Source organism: Asterias rubens, chromosome 4 (genome assembly GCF_902459465.1).
Source record: "Asterias rubens chromosome 4, eAstRub1.3, whole genome shotgun sequence".
Taxonomy (NCBI): Eukaryota; Metazoa; Echinodermata; class Asteroidea; order Forcipulatida; family Asteriidae; genus Asterias; species Asterias rubens.
Window position 1 is genome coordinate 13,157,694 of NC_047065.1, and position 23,096 is coordinate 13,180,789.

General features: G+C 39.2%; 1 long non-coding RNA gene across 1 annotated transcript in view; it reads left to right on the forward strand.

The window, feature by feature from the left end:
- Positions 1–23,096, forward strand: part of LOC117288810 — a 55,466-nt gene that overhangs the window by 10,045 nt on the left and 22,325 nt on the right. Inside the window, exon 2 of the long non-coding RNA XR_004518913.1 lies at positions 20,591–20,665. This is a non-coding gene — a long non-coding RNA (uncharacterized LOC117288810). The remainder of the gene's footprint in view (positions 1–20,590; positions 20,666–23,096) is intronic.

The window sequence follows — 23,096 nt, forward strand, 5'->3', positions numbered from 1 at the left end:
GCTATACAACCGGTCCCCCCTCTTGCTGCACAATGATTTTTTACATTCAAAATACACGTGGCTTGATTTCCGGTTTGAATCAGTTATCTGACGAGGGTCTCTTTTTTACGGGGGAGGGGGGGGGTCTGTGTAAAGAGAAAATCGCAAAACGAGCCCTTTGTTGTTATCTTCGATCCTGCATCATCTTCGGATGAAGAGTCAGAACGGATATATACAATGCCATGAGATCGCTTTGTGATGGTATTACTTGTGTCTGCATACAATATTATATATAATAATGTACAGAGGGATTTGGGTCTGAGTGGTGGGTTGGCTGGTGGGAGCATTGTCACTCTCCCCCGAAATTAATAGAAAAACTATCCCCCAGTCAATGCAACAAAAATTATGAATGACAGCCATTGTTCGGTGGCTATTGTTCTGCCGTCAATATCCCGCGTCATTTTATATGAAAAGAGTTTTTAGGAGACTTCAAGGCAGAAGTAATGGTCTGAAATTATACAGACATTATTAACGGCCATTTAAGGGGATGAAAATGGACAAAGCTGGCCCCCCGCATGCAATTTGCAAAGTCAGTTTACTATATGGAGAGGGGAGACTAGGGGTAAAGGAAACGGATATAAGGGCGGGGTTGAGGGAGTCTCTTTTTAAAAGAAAGGGAAGGATTCGGCTAATAATATCAGAGCCAGTATGTTTACTCACGTTCTTTAAATCTGATATAGCAAAGCGCATTCATTATTAAGAGATGATATAATTATAGTATCTTATTTACGTGATTATTCAGTCATGGGTGACAGTGCTGGTGCTCTGATTCTCTTCTTGTTCTGAAGAATAATGCACACGGATACCATGTTCATACAAAAAGGCGGGAAAGACACGAAGCGAGGGAACGATTTTGCGATGTATTTGTCTGATAAAGGATTCCAGTGTCAAACTGCTACTCTAATTATTCCATTGGTCGATTTCAATTGAACAGGGCGGTTCTGTGACCTCGACCTATTGTGAGCAGACCAACTTTCACTTTGCGAAAAAATAAATAATAATTTATATTGACTTTTAAAATGAGACAGTTTGCCGTTACCCTTCAGATACGTTGTGCACAAGTATCTTTTCTTCTATTCGCATTTATCTGTTATGACCCCCCCCCCCCCCCGCCTCGCCCTCTTTGTAGTAATGGATTGGAACCCACTGCAAAATGATACATTGCGAAGGAGGGAATGTGCTAGGTTTTGTCCGCCTTAAAAATAACTCTAGTTCAATTGCTAGGAATGAACACAAACAAATTGTGTTGTTTACACTATGTATTCAGAACGTTACATTGTGCGGTATCGTTGTCATTTCCCCATCATCATGACCAGACTACCGTACTACCTGTTAGATCCTCTAGCCAACCACCAACAGGTCAAATAAAGTTCAGCTTCTATAAAGTTCGGTTGTTGGTTTCCTTTTCATCGTTGGGACAAAAGTACAAAATCCTGTCGTCGAGTTGAGGACACCATTATGGTTTGATTATGTAGGCGTGATTTTTCTTTGTACTTTTGTGTTTAGGGGAAAATAGGAAATCAAAGGAGAAATGTTAGAAGCTTCCCATTTGGTACGGAAGTGCAGAGAGAGAAAAAGTACAGGGAGTGTGGAAATAAAATGGGTCCAATCGGCATGGGGTGTAATTACGTCATTTTGTTTTGTATGCCGGTCTTTTTCGTGACTATAGGCTAGACATGTATTGTCCTAGGTCGAAAGGAGTTGTGACAAACAAGTTAAGTTTGAAACGGGAGAGTCAATTGGTTGTGGGTTCAACAAACTATCCATCAGTGGAAAAAGGTAGAAAAAAAAGGGGATTGCTCATCTGTAATTGTTTCAAATACGCCTTCACTAACCATCGAGCCAAGCCCAACCACCAGTTTATTTCCAAAGCGGTACTACACTATTTGCAACAGAGTCCAGCATCCTCCTGAAGACGACCAGAGCAAACGGAGTTGAGTCGTTAACAACCGCCGGTGCTTTTGAGAACCAACACTACTCAAAGGAGATTATAACACAAGGTGCTACCGCAAAACCCTACCCAATAGTTCAAAGCGAAACAACATTTCCAGTCACAATGTGGGTTCCAATGATTAACCTAATATTGGTCAATAGCGACCCACGTGGCAAATCTGGTACGAAAAACATCCATTAAAATAATATCAATTTCCGTTTACTGAGGAGTCTATACGCGAACACTATCACCCGTCCAACATTGAGGGCGCTATGGTTCACCGTCACCACCCTAGCATGATGAGACTCTTGTCTTGCCACTTTATGCCAAGCTCCCTCAAAAAAAAAAAAAAAAAAATGAAATCACATGATGAGTCTCTCTAGGGCTCGATGGGTAAGAATTACCATACCGGACCGGGGTAACGGGAGTGGGGAAACAACGCCTTTTCTCCTCCCCCAACAAATTGGTTGAGATTGCCCTTAGAGAGATGGAGCGTACATCTCAATTGTTGTTTATCTGTCCTCCCTTATCGCCTCCAGTCCCTGTTTCATTTGCTTCGATCTTCTCTTCCTAAGACTTCTGGCATAAAGTAGTCTCCCATTGCCGCCATCTACTTCCCATCCCGTGCCAGGACCCTTGTACCTGCGCGAATAATAATATAATACACCGTCAGGGAGAGACATCCCTTGACGGTCAAAGTTATAAATTCACCGCTGCCCAAAACAGTTTGCACAACATACGTAGGATAAACAGTGGACTCCCGGTTGTGCATCAAAACCAAATTGAAGCAGGGGATTCTTTCGATTTTGTGTGTCCTCACCACTCATTAATTCAGTCATATAAATGTAGATTATTATTACCTACACAACACGACATTAATTCTCACACCCTCGCAGTTTCCCTATTGGGTTGGGTTAGGTATAATGTGGGAGATACATTAAAGCAACGGTGCATTTGAAAGCAACTACAAGGGTTTTTGTGTAAAGATTGAGATAATTTGGTTAACCAACTTTGTTTTCCCGCATCTAAGAAGACACTTGAATTTAACAACAATTGACTTTACAGTTTTGGTAGGAGATGGCTTTACATCCATTCTACAAACTCAGACTGGGCATTAAAAAAACACTAAAACCCTGGGAAATTCACAGGAAGATTGGGTCCACGTTGTGTGTGTATAGAAACTGCTTATAACAGAAACTGCTTTCCAGAACCGTGTATGCATGTCATGCCAGTGTTCTTATATATTGTACAATTTCAAAATGTTGCCCATTCAAAATGTAATAGGAAGACTAAAAACTAATCAATTGCAAAATCTCGAAATTTGAAAAAAAAAAAAATGAAAAGGGTCTGAATTTACAATTTTTCAGTAAAGATAGTTACATGTAACACGATTAAAAAGCAGAAAACAATAAATTGCACAAACGACACAATATCCTAAAAGTAACAGGGCAAAAGACCACAAATTGCTCTAATTGTACACACTATTAATTGTGTGAATCATTATGTCTATATTCCTGGCTTAATATAATATTCATAATCAAAGATATTGTAACAGTAAACAGTCACGACAACATTACATGCATTGTATGCAAAGACAGAGACAAGATACAGACAGAAGGCCAGTGGAAAAACAAATATTATCAAACATGACCAGGAGAAAAAAATCCATGTAGCTATAAGTTAAAACATGATATTTTCGATTATTTGGTATTTTATTTTATACATAAGCGAGTTACTATGAATGTAGCCTATGCCTATTCTTCCTCTTTTCTAAATGCACTCTCAAAATAAATTTGATGGAATCAATTTTATTTCTTCAAACTTTATTTACAGCTTTTGCATCGGACATCCCCGTTGGTTATTTCCTCTTGATATTGCGAGGAATTGAACGAGGGTCCAACACTACACCATCCCTCAAGGCTCCAAAATCACCAAAGTGTCCTCGCTCGTTCATAGCAATCAAGTTGTTACGGTGAATAACACCATAAAGAGTTTTGAGTGACTGATTCCTGTTTTAAAAACATTTATTTAATTTCATTTATTCATTAATTAATTGTTAACTCTTTCTTCAAATAATGTCAGACATTAATTTAGCTGCTGGCAGTAAAAAGATAGACATTACATAGATACATTCGCTCTAATCTGTGAACAATTGGAACGTACGGTTTTCACAATCATGTTTAAACTCATGACCACAAAAGATAACATTACTTGTAGAGTAATTTCTACCGATGACTCTTTCCAGCCAGCCTCATTCGGGGTCAGCCCAAGTTCAACTCCGACAATCAGACACCAGCCGTATATTATTTCTCTCTACCATTTCTAGCCCATTCTTCTGTTTTATTGTGTATGCAGAAGACTCCAAAACCACACCGTGTGATCACTGGTTTAATCCGCCTTGTTGCTTTTTTAATACCCCCTTTTGTTTCCTTGTATTATTGTATACATTTTTCTGCCTACCATTGATGAGCATAATACAAACCCCACTGCACCGCCAAGGTCCGCCTTCCGGTCCAGCAGCGCGGTGTTATACCACGAGACCGTGGGTCCCGCCGCGCTGGAACAACGGCACACAACTCCACAATAATGTCCCTCAAAATCGTTTGCCCTTTATACGTACTCTGCTTTTCCTGTAGCCACAACGTTGCAGTTTTGACAAGCTTTATTTAGTCCACTGAACTAGCTTACCCCCCCCCCCCCCCCCCCCCCCCCCCCACGAAATTGTATGGCACATTTTATGTACCTGACTTTTGTATCAAGCATGACACTGCATGCTAACATCCCCGCCAAAATACTTTTTATTTATTTATTTATTTATTTTTTTATTTTTTTAAATAGGCCTTGATGGTGGGCATTATTGGCTACATTACGTTATAATAATTGATCCATTTAGCACACTTAACCTTATGGGAATTGTTTAGGACGGAAAGATGACACAAAATACTGCCGCACCAAAAGGAATAGACCAAACAAAACTGAGAAGTTTGATGGGTTGTTTGAAGCTTTGCAGAGTTTAACAATTATGGAGTAACTATAACCATGAAGCTATCCTTTTGTAAAGCTCCATGCTACAACTGAAAAGTAAACTTGCAGGAGTGTTGGCCCCGGTGACGATAAGTCCACTAGGGAACCAACATGGTCAGGTCGGGAGTGCAAAGACAATATTCAAGAAAGGTTCTATGTCAGAGGTGGGATTCTAACCGGGGGTAAAGGTTTAGCATACTGAGATAGATACCCCATTACCAAGCAGAGAAGCAATTGATCACATACTACAAACAGTCGTGATTTAACCACCGTGTGAATTAGTTTGGCGGGAACAGTTGCTGCCTTGTCATACGCTTGGCTTTTTTTTTAAGTCCATGCTGTGAAAGTCTAATATCGCTCGCAGTACGTTTTCTCACGCGCACTTTTCTTCAAGAAGACATTTAACACAAAAACATGTTCCAGATATTGATATTCGAACGAGACAAGTTTGGAAGTCCCGTACCATGGGGGATTGTTTCTGGAAAAATTAGCATAAATTATGCATACGCACTATATCCAGTTCCACCATGACTTTGGTTTAAGTTGATTATCAATCACTTTTTTTTTCAAAGTGTAGCTTTTTTTTCTTATTTTGTTGTTGTTTCCCCCCCCCCTTTTTTTAAGTTTGTGTGAAAGTCATATTTTGACAACGATGACCTAGATTTACTTGTAATTTTTTTGTTCTTTCATTCTTTTTAATCCAACGAGGTTTTTCAGTTTGTGTAAAAAGAGTTTGTTGTCGAAAACAGTCCTACACCCTTAACGGGACCGGTGTGTGGTCCTCAATAATACTCGGCCTGTCATTTGTCACGCTCAAGGTGCTAAATGCTGTCATTAAGGCGAGCCCAGAGGGAACGAAACCTCCCGCCCCGGCCAATTTACCGGAGTCGTGACTGCCCCGTCATGGGGCTCAGCGGGTCTCCACTCCCCCGTACCAGGCCAGCTACGGCACGCTGATATCGCTACCAAGGGCCTCTTAAGTTAATTGTCTGTAAAAGAGCGTAGTGATTATCTGGCAGTTTTTTTTCCATGTTATTTCATTTTTCTTTTTCTTCTTCATGCTACCAGAAGGGGTGAGTGCCCCCGGGGCTATATGACAGAAAATAAAAATGACTTCATTTTGTTTTCCCTCTTAAGATGAGTCAGTGAACTTGACGTTGTACATTATCAAAATTGATGTGGTGTCATTTTTAGCTGGTACATGGTTATGAGGAAACCGAGTACCTGCATGACGTCTAGGTGTCAGACAGGGATTCGAGTGGTGGAGTGGGAGATGGTATTGGTTCTTCTGTATGTAATGAACCATGGTCATTGAACAGTAACCGGACTTCACCTCTTCAAATAAAAAAAAAAAATGAAGCAATTATAAAGTCTTTGATCAAGGCACCGATTAAGGGGAGGAAACTTCCAACAGCTATAGCCCTTTTCACATGATAGCAATTTATCAAGGGTCCCTTGCTTAATGTTTGCATGGTTGTGAAGTTCCGTTGAACAGTCCTTTAACAGTACAATTAATTTGCTAAATTTCACAACCATGCTCAAATTAAGCAAGGGACCCCCTGCTAATTTGCTGTAATGTGAAAAGGATCTATGCTGTCATTAGGTCTATATAAATCACTCTTCAACGGGATATGTATGTCAAGGCGACACACGACCATTGGAAAGACTTCTACTTGGCTCTTCAATTCTATTGAAATATAGTTGATTACAATCCTCCCTTTAAACTTAGCACATTTTGACAAGCTTTTTGATATATAAATACCCCCAAGCACCGATGTTTCACTTATTTCCTTTTTGCGACTACTTTTTATTTGATTTTATTTTTTTAATCGAGAGGAACCTGAGCTGGCCAATTGTTGGTGCGTGCCGGGATCTATGAAAATTCCCCCACATTTGCCCCTCCCCCCAAAAAAAAAAAAGAGGGAAAAAAAATCAAGTTTATGACATCGGAGAGAGGGCCCCCCTTTCACGTGCGGGCTCTGATATGGGTAATATCACCCGTCCACTCTGTTTGTCCAACCGTGCAAATGTCGTCAATTTAGAGCTGAAACTCTCAAAGTAATTTCCCCCTGCCTTTTCATCACTAACTCAATTTCACCTCATCCATGGCTTTCTGTTACCTGTATATAGCGATATACCGTAAATTATATTGCAGTCGACAGTGCCGTCATTGTGTAATTCAATCAAAGGGCGCAGACTGCTTTTTCAACCGGTTCGCACACCCTTAACAAGTGTCCCATCCGATATTATCATCATCCTGCAAATGCGCAACCAGAATAAGAAAGAAGAAGACTTGGAAGAAAAGACAGAACATTATACACACAATTGATATTTTCGTAAGAAAAACAAAAATCTACTTAAAAATATATTTAAAAAAAAGCTTCGGCCAACAGAATTATTTTGCGGGTGTGGACGCTCAATTGTTAGAAATTATAAAATGATTTTACTTAGTGTAGGCCTTTACGTCCAAATTCAAAAGCTTTTTTTTTTTTTATTTTTTTTTTTTTATTTTGTTATTTTATAGAAAGCTTTACATACGGGGGTCCCCTGCAGGCAAAAAAAAAAAAAAAACCTTTCCGAGAGAGTAAATAGCAACCCATGCCAATAGTTGGTGTTGGTTCTTAAGGAAGTGCGCTTGCCACTGCTGAGGGTTCGCGATAAAGTCATTCAACGAGCTGGACGAATCCGTTTCGGAAACGAAGCTTTACAAATGGACGCGTTGGGGGTTCTTTTGTCCCGGCAAAGTGCAACTTACAGGTCACTAGTCATTACTTTTCATAAAACTAAATTAAAATCACCGTGTCATGGAAGTAAAAAAAAAAAAAAAAAAAAGCGATCGATACCGACGTATAGCATTGTATTTTTATTTTATTTTTTTGGTTTAAAGGTCATCAGCCCTATACGGGAAGCCGAACGCACACCACTGTTTTCCCTTTCTTGTTTTGGGTAAGCTTGTGGTTTCTATAATATGCGGGTAAATTTTAATAATGGACAATTATTATAAAGAGTTTCATTATCTGTATTTAATAAATTATTGACGTGTATGCTACTTTGTACAAGAAATCATTCTTCTGATACCGGGTGTCCCTAGGTTTGTATCCGCAATCGAACCGGGGACCTATAACAAACGGGACAATGGTTGCTATCACAAAGGAATACAATGGGGACAACGGTTGCTATAACAAAGAGTTGAACAAAAGGGGTCCACAATTTGTGTGTATTTCAAGTCTTAAAACATAACCTCACAATACCGCTTAGTCAGTACACGCACAACGTTTCTATATATAAAAAAAGTAATTTCTTTTAAATTAGACACCTATTTTTTTTAATTTTAATTTAATTTGATTTTGTTTAATAGACAGGTATATGAGATCTATCAATTACTCCTGGAATTTCATTTTCTGTCATGTATACACATTGATGTGTATAATATGCTATTGTATAGACTAAATCATTCGAATAGTAACCAATTGAATTCGAGTTGAATCCAACGGCTCTTTTCAGAACCACCCCAACTCATTTAGAGATAGCCGTTACATGTTAGCACAAACCTTTCCATACCGTGTTTCCACCATGCAAAGTTTCAAATCCTACTTAAAGACACTGGACACTATTGGTAATTGTCAAAGACCAGTCTTCTCACTTGGTGTATCTCAACATGCATAAAATAACACACCTGTGAAAATTTTAGCTCAATAATTGGTCGTCGAAGTTGCGAGATAATATCGAAAGAAAAAACACCCTTGTCACACGAAGTTGTATGCTTACAGATGCTTAATTTCGAGACCTCAAATTCTAAATCTGAGGTACTGAAATCAAATTCGCGGGAAAATTACTTCTTTCTCAAAAAACTAAGTCACTTCAGAGGGAGCCGTTTCTCACAAAGTTTTCTACTATCAACCTCTCCCCATTAATCTTACCAAGTAAGTTTTTTTGCAAATAATTATTTTGAGTAATGACCAATAGTGTCCACTGCTCTTTAAATCATTTTTTTGATACCGTTTTTCCATGTATGAATTTTGAAGTCTTGAAACTTACCTTCCCAAACACCATTCAATCAACTTAGTTCGTTCCTTTGACATTAATTTGAATAATTTTCAATCCCTATACACCAGCAGGTGACTGTCAATATGGGACATGCTCTGGCCTTGTGCATTTATTTATGTAGCACTATAATAAAAAAAGGGGGTCCCAAGACTTTAAAAGAGGAGGTTGGCAGGCGGTGTGATATTATGTGCTTTTGGACCCGGGGCAAACTTTGGACTGATTATTGGGCGTGAATAGCTTCTCTCTCACTCTGTACACGGGCTTGCCTTAATACCTCCTCCGTCTGCCAGACCACTAAATAGCTTTGACTGACGATTTTCTTTTTTTCTTCTTTACCCCAGCACCAAAAAGCACGAAAACAAAGTATGTCCGGGGCGTTATAGACTTGTGGATTAGGAGTCAGAAAGTAGGGGGTAGCTTATAAACCATGTCCTAGAGCAAGAAACAACACATCTAGGAAGTCCGCACACACGCCCGATGCATGTTTTCCCCGATTCTGACATCATTCACCGAGATTTCTTACATTGATTCCCCGATAATTGGGTGGCGTAGCGGAGTTGTTGCCCCGTGCCCCGCGGCCTAGAAAGTACACGGGTTTGGTATTCTCTCTCAACTAACGGTAAACTGGATGCTCGAACTCACCCTCCCTCCCCGCACGGGAGGAAGGTGTATACGACGCGTCCCCACACGTTCCCCCTTCTTTATGGTGATCTGAAACCCCAAGTTTTTACGGGCGAGCGGTCCCGTACGAGAAACGTGGCCGTGTTCACAACCATGTGAAATTATCAACATGTTCCCTCGTTTTTTTGTCCGCATCCCCATTGATTTCATTTATTCGAACAGTCAGCCGTGGATACTGTCATTTCCCTTGTTATCCAGTTAGGCGTGTTTCTTACCACAGAAGCCATTGATTTTACACGCACGATAAATATTACTATCGGTTTTGTGAGATGTTCAACACGGTTTTTTTCCCCATCACACTGCGGCTGACATACCTGCACACCTGCAACTCCAAATAACCAAAACCATAGAGAAGTAGAACTCCCTGGTTGCACTTAACGCCATTATTTCACTCTACACTGCCTCCAACTGCCGTCCATTTCTAAGAGTTCCATCAGTCTCTTGAGTGTTAATCTCGGGGTCGAGTCTAGCTGAAACTGTTTTGGATTCCAGTTTTGTGGAACACATTCGTTGTTCTCACCAATGTTAGGCATTATCTGTTTACGTTTAAGTAAAAAGTTCACTTCTTCTTTGATTTTTTGTATATTTATGTCGGTATTTCGATTGTTTTGAACAATCTTATTCCTCTAGTTATTTTTCTTCTTCTTCTTATAATGTTCGTTGTTCTTGCAGCCAATGAATCTCTCATTTTAATACAATAGCATATACATTACCTGTGTACGTTTGAACAACAAGTTTATTTCTTCTTTGAACTTGGTTCTTTCGGTAATTCGATTGTTTGACATGTTCTATGTTTGTTCGCCTCTTTGTAAAGCAACTCAGTCTATTACCGATCACGCTGCATGTATTTACCGCCGCATGTATATATGTACTTTTGATATTATATATCAGTCTACGTTTAAAAAATGCACTATATCAGTCAACGTTTAACAACAAGTTTACTTTTCTTGTGGATTCGGTTCTTAAATTTGGTATTTCGATTGATTGAAATGTTCTAGTTATGTCTTTGTTGTAAATTCAATGGAACAGCTCTTCATTTGTATATTGTTTTAAAGGGTCTATGTAACTTTTGTAGGACAAAAGAAACACAATCTTTACAGATTTACACTAAACTTACACAGTTTGAAGATAATGATAGTAGAAAGCTTCCCTGAAAATATTACAAGCTGAGGTACTGTAGTTTTGGGGAAATGAGTAAAACAATGTCATGAAAGTAATTTTCGTCTCATGAGACGAAAATGATTTTAATCATTTACAAACGTATTTTCATGGCATTGTTTCACTCATTTCTCAAAAACGACAGCACCCCAGTAAGTAATATTTGAAGGGCAGCTTTCCACTGTCACTATCTTCAAACCCAGCAAGTTAACCCAGTAATGTAAATCTATGGGCATTTTTAAAAAGTACCCAAATCCTTTAAGATTGTTTTAAACAATAAAGTTACATTTGCAAAGTCAAAAAGTCTTCTTCTTCTTCTTCTTGCATGTATTTATTCCTGCCATTATCCGTCTAAGTTAAATAAAAAGTTAATTGCTGCTCTGAATTCGGTTCTTAGTTTAGGTATTTCGATTGTTATTTCAATATTTTAGTTATTCTTCGCCTCTTCTTCTTTAAGTGCACCAGTCGAACCGATCACGCTTCATGTATTTATCCGTGGCCCGTATTTCTATATCATCGCTTACTTCACAAAGTACAGGTGACTCAAACTATATCTCCGACATGCCCCGACGTACACTCTCTCCTCCGAACGACCCGCCACACCCAGCTCGATAAACCAGTATCACGTGACAAACACAGAGAGAACCAGCCGGTTCTAGGTCCCCGGCACTGCTCAACACTTGAGTCCGTTTTGTCCACCTTCAGTAAATTGACAATGCGAGCGGTCCACGACCATCTTTCAACAGCCCTTTGGCCGTTTATGAAGTTTTCCCATTTTTACGTAAAAAAAAACAAAAAAAAAAAAAACACATCCTCCTCTCTCCGCACAGCACGAGCAAACCGGGCACTCGGAACGGAGGAACCAACATGTTAAGTACGGGGGACATTTTGACATTTTGTCTCCCGCTCTACCCGAACCCACTGCAAATAGTGTGCCCACCAGTTAGACGCTGGCGAGACCAGGCTGCAGTGTTTTTGTTTCCAAGTTCAAATACTTTCAGTGTCTCTGTTTGATACGTGGCTAATAGCCTTCTAAAAGCTGTTCAAACAACTCTCGCATTACCACGTGTATACGGTGTGATGTCAAGTTACTTTTTTTTTTGTCCGCGGGTGGGGTTCTGGCCAGCCCGTGGCCTCGGCACTCCAGTGGCAAAAACTATCCCAGCAGTCTCCACTTCAAATGTTGTCGAGTACATTAAAACAACAAAAAGGACTCCTCCGTCCGTCTGTTCTTTGTTCGCCTCGTAAAACCCCCAATCTGGCCCGCGACGTGTTTTTTCGGTTTTGTCATTTTTCTTTTTAATTTTCAAAAGGGCGGATAGGATCACATACAACCGATGGATAGAAGTATAAGTTGGCAGATGACGTCACTTGAAGCTGTTTTCCTTGGTGCTATCGAGAGACAAGATGAACGAAGAGGGGAAAATGGGAGCACCATCGACTGCCCCAGTCTGTAAACCATATAGATGAAAAGGCGCAACATTATATCGCACGGGTCCCCTGGTATTACATTCATGGTGACATTGGGCAGTGCACTTTTTTCTCTCACAATCTCTCTGTCTCTAATTCAAGTTAAATATCTGCAAACCAAGCCACGTTTATGCACATCAAACAGTAGTCCCCATTACGGTCTCCTCTCAAATCTTTGCATTTTAGTCTGTTCTGTTCTCTCGAGGAGCGTGTATACTCGAAAACATTCTCTGACTTCTCTCCAGCCCCGCCTGCCAACTGGAATAACTGCTCGATCCGAGAGCGTATTATTAAAGTAGAAAGACAAGTTTTAACCTCGTGAGAGAGCTCTGATTAAGTTTAAAGACACACCTTTATGATGGAGATGATTGAACGTTCAAAACGGTGCAACAAACTGCGTGTTCTGTGGTCAACATCACAAAGATAGTCCTATAGGATATATTAAAACTTATGCCTATACTTGAGATAAGACTAGTCTAAACTCTTTGAGAAATCCACCCTTTGGAGATAGTTACACTTGAGGCTAGTCCTAAGTCGAGATTAGACTTGTCTTATGTCTTCGTGAAATCCAACCCTGGTGTTTAAACTTAAGGCTAGTTCTAAGTTAGGACGAGTTAATCTCGGCCTCACTCGAGATAAGGCTAGTCTTAACTCTTTGAGAAATTTAAACCTGGTGATAGTTACACTTGAGGCTAATCCTAAGTTAGGACGAGTTTTTCTCAGCTTAACTCGAGATAAGACTTTGCGAAATCCAACCCAGGAATGTATAAAGTATTATGCTTTTAAACAGCTACCCCTTGCTCAGAATCATAACTTCAAAATTACACTCTCAAAGATCGTTTTCGGATTCAGTGTTAATAAAGTGTTTATACGGTGTCAATGTTGCTTCAAATAGGCTTGGATGAAACGCTTATCCATGCATAATACTATAATATTCACAGCATAGATGATGTGACACTATAGCCTCTCATATTTTCATTTTGCATTACTTTTCATTGTATTTTATTTGAACCGAATGAGTACACAAAAACTGATACCTCTCTAAACCTATATAATGCATGCGAGTAACAACTCTATTTTTATACTATTGATGGGCTTTTCTTGTGAACGTCTTGTGTGACATGTCATGAAGTCTATGGAGGATGTACAAATAGATAAACTTAATCTACACGACTTATAATGTTCGTCTTGATAACCGTTGTACCATTGACTATTAAAGATCATTTTCATCCCTCGCTGGTTACGCCACAATCCGCCTTAGTGTGTCTTGATGAAAGAGATACCCGATCCAATAGGGAAAAAGGTGATTTATCTCTATCGCTATTTACCCGCCTTTTTTTCTCTTTTCGGTAACATCACTTTGGCGAGTTTGTGTCTCTTCCTTTGTGATTTGCCAAAGCATTTCAGATGGATTTCTCTTCCTTTTTTTTATTGCATTCTTTGTCCCGACAGTTCCTCGGGACCTATGGCTTTTTTTTTATAAGGGAAACGCAACACTATATTGCGTCCCACGTGCAAAGTTCCCGGGTTATATCTTTAAAGAAAACAAAAAGAGAAAAAAAAAAGCCTTGACGAACCTTAAACAGTGGATACAATTTCTCAGCCCGAATCGAGTGGCCCGCATTACGGGGATAAAATTTCTGGTGAAAAATGTCTGTGTGAATTACCATCGAAGCCCGAGGCAGTGCCGCTCGAAAGTGATACCGCTATTCTCCTTTATGTATGTATATATATATATATATATATATATATATATATACAGCGTACACGGTCTTACTTTATAACTGCCAATCACCTTTTTTGTATTTTCCCCGAAAGCGCGCGAGATCATAATTCGGGTAAGATTGGAGTATCGTCCACACTTGCTTCCCTATAGCACTCCAATGTGTACATGTACCCAAAAACAGCTGTGATCATAATGAATATCGGCCGTTGTACTATAATACAAAGATACTAACACATACCTGACTTTTTCTCACTCTGCCACAAAACAAGGGTGTGTATGAAACAATAAGCTTTAATCACACAGTGCAACATGCCCTAAAGGGGTGCTCGGGTGGTGAGTCCTTAATATAGGGGGGGGGGGGCCCGACTTCTTGCGGAATTTTCCAATTTAGAAAAGTTGACGTTTTCGAGGTGTAGATGAACCGGCGAGATTGGATTGGGTTTCCGCGGCAATTGAAACTAAATTCCTATTGCAGACCAGCAATATTCCTTGTATTTCTTGTGTGTGTGGAGGGAGAGAGGGGGAGAGCAGTGCCGTATTCTGATTTCGCTCAACTGTGGTGTAATCTAGTTCACGGTGCGTAATTGAATAGCAAAATGAGAGAACAAACGCTGTGGTTTAGGACTCATATGGACGACACAAACATTTAAATCCTAACATAAATAAAACAATTCGGTCTGCCATGGTTCCTTATAACACAATGTGGATGTGTACGAGTGTGGAGCAACGTTGGTTGAACCGGGTTACCAATCCATAGTGCATAATGGACTGGAAATAATGCACTAATTGACGACGAGCCCGACTCATCCAAAAAGGTGGATATCAATAAAAAAAAAAAATAAAAAAAACATTCAGCATTCAGCATTTTCATTCAGCATTTTAGCTTCATAAGACGTCTTTGGGAAAACGCCTTCCACACACAATACACATGGAATAAATTGCTCGAGCAAGCACTTTTATAGAACGCGCATTAATTGTTCGTCCTGCGTTCAACGATAAGTCGTGTTCCCTGTATCACATCAGGTCAAATGTCGCATTGTCACACACAGAGGGTCCGACTATTTCTTCATCTGATTTGGGCCCTACAGGAGGCACGGTCTGAGAGGACGACGATGCTGCGGCTTTGCTGACTAACCTTGTCTCATATACTACAGTGTTATCATTTAAAGCTGTAGCCACAGACACGCAGCCTGACTTTCTTGTGTGATTTTAATACCAATTGAGTGTAAACTCCTTTTTACAATAATAAAATTATAATAGTTGGATTTTTATCGTTGACACGGGTCTGGTTGTACACATCTTAAGATGAAAGTTGTTTGTATATCTCGACAGCATTTTTGCGTTTCTCTAGTTATTTAATAAATGTATGAATCAAAATGTGTAACTTTTTTGGTTGTTGCATTGTTTGAAACAAAAAATGGCCGCAACGTGACAATCAATCAAGACAGTGTTTGATTCTAAAAAAAAAAAAAAGAGCAGCAAGAGGTCAGTGAACGGGACAAACCACGCAAAAGGGGAACTTATTGACGGTCAAATCTCGAATTGATAAAAAACTTGCCGGAGAAGTGCCTATTCAACTAAACCTTCGATTGCTAGTGTACACATATATAGGAAGCAATACAATAGATAAGGTGTAGTTACTTCAATAATAAAAAAAGGAGTTGATGAAATAAACACATACTGGCCCTTTGGCCTACAATGGGGAAGCAAAACTCAGTTTCCTGTCTATTTTATATCCCTTTAGCTCGGAGGAAAATTTCGAGGAAATGTTACAGTTCAGTTGTAAAGTATAGTATAAGTGCCATTACACTTTCGAGTTAAGAATCTGATCTATTTTTTTTTTTTTTTTTTTTTTTTTGGGGGGGGGATCGTTCGATCAACTGTTTTAATCATATAAATGCAGACGTATACAATTAAACTAAACTGTGAAAGTTTCATTTCAAGAGGTGATCGCGTTTTGGAGATACCGCCGAAAATCAGGAGCGCCTTAAAGGCAGTGGACAGTATTGGTAATTACTCAAAATAATTATTAGCACAAAACCTTACTTGGTTACGGGTATTGGGGAGAGGTTGATAGTATAAAACATTGTGAGAAACTACTACCTCTGAAGTGACGTGGTTTTCAAAAAAAAAGAAGTAATTTTCACGAAATTGATTTCATGACCTCAAGTTTGAGGTCTCGAAATCAAGCATCTGAAAGCACACAACTTCATTCATGACAAGGGTGTTTTTATCTTTCATAGCTATCTCGCAACTCCGACGACCAATCGAGCTCAACTTTTCACAGGTTTGTTATTTTATGCATATGTTGAGATACACCAAGTGAGAAGACTGGTCTTTGACAATTACCGATAGTGTCTAGAGTCTTTAATTAGGTCCACAAGTGAGAATAATCCCTAATTAGAATACAACATCTTATAAATGTTACTGACAGTAAAGCTTCTCTGGTTCCACTTGGGGGGAATGCAAACTGATTGCTTGTAAAATTGCCACTTTTCTTCGAAGTGAAATGCTTCTTAAACCCTATTTATGTTATCAAAAGGTGCTGTAGGCTTCTTACCAGACGTTTTTATATACATTAACTTTTAGAGTGATGACCAAGCATACAATTCCCTTTAACCTAGTTGCTTAATTTAAGTTTCACTCATTCGTAGAAGTCCAACTTGTACTCTACAATTAAAACAAACGATAACATCGGAGGGTTTTCAAACAGACAAGGCCTCAGCTTTCCCCCGATCTCTGTGGTTTCTAATTCACTTAAAACTGTCCCGACTTTTTCCCTCCTGCACTCTCAGTTTCACACATGTTTTCATGTGCAGAGGTAGCGCTGCACAGGAGACTACTGCGCATATTATATGACGTCACTGTTAAGTTTTGGCGGGAGATTGAGAAATGTGTAGGGGTAGATTATATGTGCCACTCTGACGACATAGGGCCCCGCGTGGATTGAAGCATTTACCTTCGAAAAAATGGCTTGTTATAATGGTTATAACAACTTCTACAACTTTTGGCAGGATTATAAACTCATAACAAATTGTGTATGATCTCTGGCCTGTGTTGTTGTATCGTGCAATTTTGCCGCCAAAATCGGCTCTAAGGTATGTTTACTATCGCCCATAAATACAGTTTCCATATTTTAAGAGTCAATAATAATACACAACAGGGGAAATATGTAATTGACTTTAATCACAAATTTGGCATCGTTATCATGTTTACTTGATCTAGTAGTGTCAACACTCACTGGTAATCGGATTAGAGTGGCATAGAGGATATGTATTGGTGGTTGGCTGGTGAGCGTGCTGAGAGTGCGTGGTTCGTGCTCATGAGAACTGTGTGTGGGAAATTTACAGCGTAGATTGGTCATGGAACCTGGGCTTCAGTTTGTTGATTGGTTCTTGTCCGGTGTCTGTTGTGGGAATTCAAACCTTAATGGATTGCTCCATGGTATTACTAATGAGTGTGTAATGAAAAGGATGCAAAAACTGGAGTCACGCGTAAACATATCATTTATGACCATGCTGTGTCAGTTGTTTAGACAATGCATATCTTTCCCTACATATTACGTTTAAACCGCAAAACACATGCATGACCACAAGAAACTTCTGTCCCCAATAATTGCACAGTGTTTATGACCACAATCCTATGATGAAGAAACCCTACACATTATCACCTTCACTACATTTCCATGTACATAGTCTTGTTTATTGAAAATTGGAACATCATGTAACAGCGCCCTCCAGAGAGAGTAGTTTCTTAATTCGCAAGGTTAAAGTTGATGCAATGGGGGAGATAATAATGCTATCGCAGCAAACCATCTGGGAGTAGCCTTGGGACGAGACCGTTTTATTTGGATGTTCAGTAACACGACGATACAATTACTATGGTTGGGTCACCCACTATTACCGCCGGGTAAACTTCCAATAAGCCTTTTTCGAAAAATGGGACACTGACGGCTTTGCACTGTTTTTGATTCGGCTGGATTACTCTCAGATTTACCGAAACCACATAGTATTATAGTAATGTGTCTGTCACACACCTCAAAATGGCGTCAACTATACAAAATACAGCAAAAAGTACACATCCAAAGTCCAAAGAAAATGGGAATAATGTGTTCTAATTAATTTACTAATTTAAAAAAAAAAAAAAAAAACTTTTGTAATGACTCTGTAAATGCAGCTTCGGATTACGAAGTTGGTCAAAATTAATCAAATTCCAAAATGCAAAATTCAATGATAATTTCAACTTTGTTTTCATGAAAACCTATTTTCAAAATGCTTAATACCAGCATACTTCAATCAAAGGCAAGTTAATATTAATTCATTTTTGGAATACTGGAAATCAAAATAAAGGCCAAGGGCACAGCAATCTATACCCAGTCATTAATCTATTCCAAACAGACACTATTTACAGAAGAAAATCAGTTGAGCAGAATCCGATTTTCACTGAATGTCACACACTATACCCGCATACCAGCAAGCCGCATGTATTAAAAGATTCGATGTTTTCTTAATTTCTTGAAAACTGCAAACTGCAACCAAGGGACAAAGTTGTTCCAGTATACCGAGGCTATTTTACTGGAAAATAATTTCAATATCCACCCAGAACAATGTTCCGCAATCTCTCATGTCTTCGTAACTGTATACTTCAATTAATGGACTGAGTTAATTCCATTCTGATCACTCTATTGTTTCACCGAAAAGTATAAAAATTTCCACAAACTTTTGTGCGTGAACATTTCAATATCCTCTCCTTAGAATATCTTACTTTAATAACGACAATGGACATGTTTGGTAAAAATGTCAAAGACCAGTATTCTCACTTCATGTATCCCAAAGTATGCATACAATACAAAGGGACCGAGTTAATTCCACTTTGATCAAGCTAGTATTTTAACAAAAAACACAACATTTCCACAAACTTTTGTGCGTGAGCATTTCATTATCCTCTCCTTAGAAGATCTTACTTTAATAACGACAATGGACATGTTTGGTAAAATGTCAAAGACCAATATTCTCACTTCATGTATCCCAACGTATGCATACAATACACAATCTGGGAATTCTTTCGCTCAATATTGATAATCAAAGTTGCAAGAAAATTATGACAGAACAAACACCCCTGTTAAACAAAATGTGTTTGCTTTCAGTTTGCCTCAGGGCTGAGGTCTTTCTCAGTTTCAAATAATTGTTTTAGTGGGAAAATACACCTTTCTTAAAAACTACGTCACTTCAAAGGGAGCCGTTTCTCGCAATGTTGTATACTATCAACAGCTCTCAGTTGCTCGTACCATCCAAGTGTTAGGCTAACTGCAATGTGCAGTGCCTTTAAATTATGGTTTAAATTTAACACATTTCTTCGCATCCTTTAGAGAGAAAACATTACCCTTAGTCAATTTCTTCGAAGTCTCGCCCGCCTCAACATTATTATGCATACGTATATCTCGCGCACAAATCAATCTCGCGTGAATTCATTACCACCATACATCAATGAACTGATTTTTTTCCTCTCGTCTGCTATATATAAAAAAAAAAAAAAAAAAAAATAGAAACAAAATTACAGAATCTTCTCTGACAAGTTTTGTTACTTTTAAAGCAAGACCCATCGAGGTGAAGAATGTTGATGCCTTGATCTCCCATCTACTATGGAGAGAAAATATCATGATTAATCTGTTTGACGGGATGGTCTGTCATTACTGTAAACAATTAGACTCAAGTTTATACTGGCGAATGACAACTCCAGAGTCGGGGTGGAGAGCGAATTGTGCCGTCACCACCCCTGCGACTTTCTCCCCGCCATAATTTTAACGGACGAGCCATGATGATTTTTTTTTTCTTTTTGGTTTGGGGTTTGTTTGGGCATGGGGGAGGACGTCTGCAGTGACCCGAACCCTAACTCAGATGATTAATGAAAAACTAGTGGGAGGTAAACAGTAAACAGGGATTGGGGTGGGGCGCTTTCAACGAGAGGTTGGTATACACATACACCATGGGATTGGGATGGAGAACTCGAAGGTTGCACGAATTTGGGTCATCCCCTCCCCCCCCCCCCCCCCCATCCAATATACAAACGCACCAAGCTGTGTTGCAGTCACCCTGTGGACATACCTTTGCAATGTACATTTAAGGATATTAATCTTATTTCTCAACACGTGTGGACATTTGTAAGTCCACACTGGCCTTCTTTAGTTCGCAGAATCACACTTCGTATGTATAGTTAATACACCCACACACAGTCACTGTGTGGACATCGTTTGTTATGCACACAGAAAATAACAAGGTGTGGACACATGATGTGTAGACTCCTGTAAATCCACAAAGTGTTTCAAGTCCAATATATGGACGTCTTTGGTTATCAGGTCCACACTTCGTATGTTAGTGTCAAAACACTGTGTGGACGTGTGCCACATGGTGGTCCAAAGCACTGCTTCGTGGTGTCGTTGGGTAACATAATAATACCAAGATGTTAAAACCTCATTTTAAAACCAACGTCATAATATTATGTTTATTTTACAGATGCAGACTGTCGTGCACCTATCTCAGCATCAAGCTACGATAAAATCAGCATTTCATCCTCAGCAGCGAGAAAAGGTAAAAACCTAAGGATGTTAAGAAATACACCTCGTATCGAACACGTTCAAAATTTGTTGCCCGTTTAGTCTCTAACGAAATAGATTCAAGCATTTTAAAGGCAGTGGACACTATATAATTATCAGCATAAAACCTTGGTAATGAGTAATTGGGAGAGGTTGATAGTATAAAACATTGTGATAAACGGCTCCCTCTGAAATGACATAGTTTTCGAGAAAGAAGTAATTTTCCACGAATTTGATTTCGAGATCTCAGATTTAGAATTTGAGGTCTCGAAATCAAGCATCTGAAAGCACACAACTTCATGTGACAAGGTTTTTTTTCTCTTTCATATAGTTCTCTCGCAACTCCGACGACCAATCGAGCTCAAATTGTCACAGGTTTGTTATTTTATGCATAATTATGTTGAGATACACCAAAGAGTGGTCTTGACAATAACCAAAGGTGTCCAGTGTCTTCAATGCAAAAAGTAGGCCAGGTCGTTCTATACTCCTTTCTTGTACACCTTTTCCAGCCACCTACAAAGCATTATGGGCATATAGGGCATTTACATGTTGCATCTACAGCTATAACATTAAAATGAAAAGAGTTTACGTATTCTATTGAATATATACCCTTTTTTTAAACAAGTTATAATTTTCATTGTTTGCAGGTCGCGGTTCTTCTGTATTTTTCTGTAATTTTTGTAGTCAACAGTTCTGTTATTTTTTTCTCTTGACTTTCAAAAGCGCTTTGAGACTTCACTGTAAACTTGCGCTAAAATAAATGTTTATTAATATAGGTTTTCTCGGTCAAATTCGGCAAGTGAGCAGTCAAATTCGTTTTCATGCCATCAAATTAAAGCTGTTTTGCCCTCTCCAGTTGTTACTGCGTTTCAAATTCAGAATTCGGCCATTCAATTTCGTTTTGGGTTATGTCAAATTCCTTTAGCACTCTGTTCAATTTAGCGTATCGTCATTCTTTTTCGTGACACACGAGCCTAAAGAAGCGTCTGCGAGTTTGAATGCTGCTTTGATGAATTGTTAAATTGAATGATCATTTTGTTAATTCGAATGACGCAACATTGCACTTGACTAGTCCCAAAACGAAATCGAATGACCCTTTTGAGTAGCATTCGGTTTTGCGCAAATTAAAATAGGTTGGTGGTTAAATTGGCTGCTTATTTTCCGAAATTGACCGAGAAAACCTATAGTAAGATATATTTTTTTTCAGTTTCATTTGCTTCTTCTTGGGTTTTTTTCTGTTCCTATCGTGATAAAAGGAAGAAAATGTTGGGAAAAACAACAACCATCTTTGGAAAGATGTATTCCTGAAAGTAGTGCGCAACCAATTTAGCCTCGATCCTGTACCAACAGAACATAGGAGTTGCCCGGATGTGCGCCAACTAAAAACAAAATGGCCGCTCCCATGAACACAAGGTTCTTGATTCTCAAGTTGGGGCATTATCATTGACCCCGAAATTATACACCCACCTAGAAACACAGTTTATATTCTTTTGATAATATAAAAACACTCCAAATTCTGTCGTATTTATTTACCCTGGACAGATCATTTAGCAAGTTTTCTCCCAGTGGAGAATTTTTAAACAAAGTTCAACATGTCAAATGTGGTGGGTGGAGGTTTCGGGTGGTTTTGGGTTGTCTTTTAGAACGAGTGTTTGTTTTTGTTTAAGTGAAAAATCTCTATTTGTAAACGGCTTTGTGATCTAGTGCTTCTCTCGTGTGAACAAAAAAAAAGTCAAGACGCGAATGTCATGTCGGAACTAGCTCGTCCAACAAATGAGTAAACATCCTTCTTTTCCTGTTGCGCGATTCATTCAATTAAGCAGTGTTTTCTCGCCATGCGGGTTTTCCGCCCCGTACTCCGTCTGAAAACTAAGGAGACGCATAAAGTACTGGGTTCGCTGAGCCGCTAAGTTTCCTTCCTGGTCGATCGAAGTGATTAAAGCATCCTAATTTAGGACTTTACCAGCTCTATCCCCCCAGCTAAACTCTATAAGGGGTTGAGGGAAATCCTACCATCATTGGGGTTTCTGAGTAATAAGGAGTGAGTTTCTTGCCTCGTACATGCTGTATGTATCTACTACAACATCATTCTGATTCCATGAGTGGCCGGCTCACGTGATCCCTAAACCTACCCCGAAATTAAATTCATGCGCGAATAACTAGCTTAGTTCGCTTTACTGCGCACAATGGGGCCCACGGTCGGGCTAGCTAGATAGCTGGAGCGCGCGCCAGGAACGGCCTTTAGTGCATTTAATTCAAAATGATTAGGGCTATGTGGCAGGCTCAGTGGGCAGGCTTTAAACCAGTTCGTCCCGAATTAATGAAATAGTAGATGCTGTAATTCAATTTGTCAATCCTAAAGGAGAAAATTATATTTATCGATCTGTGAACGCATTAATCTTTATTGGCATGGCTGTTTCTCTCTC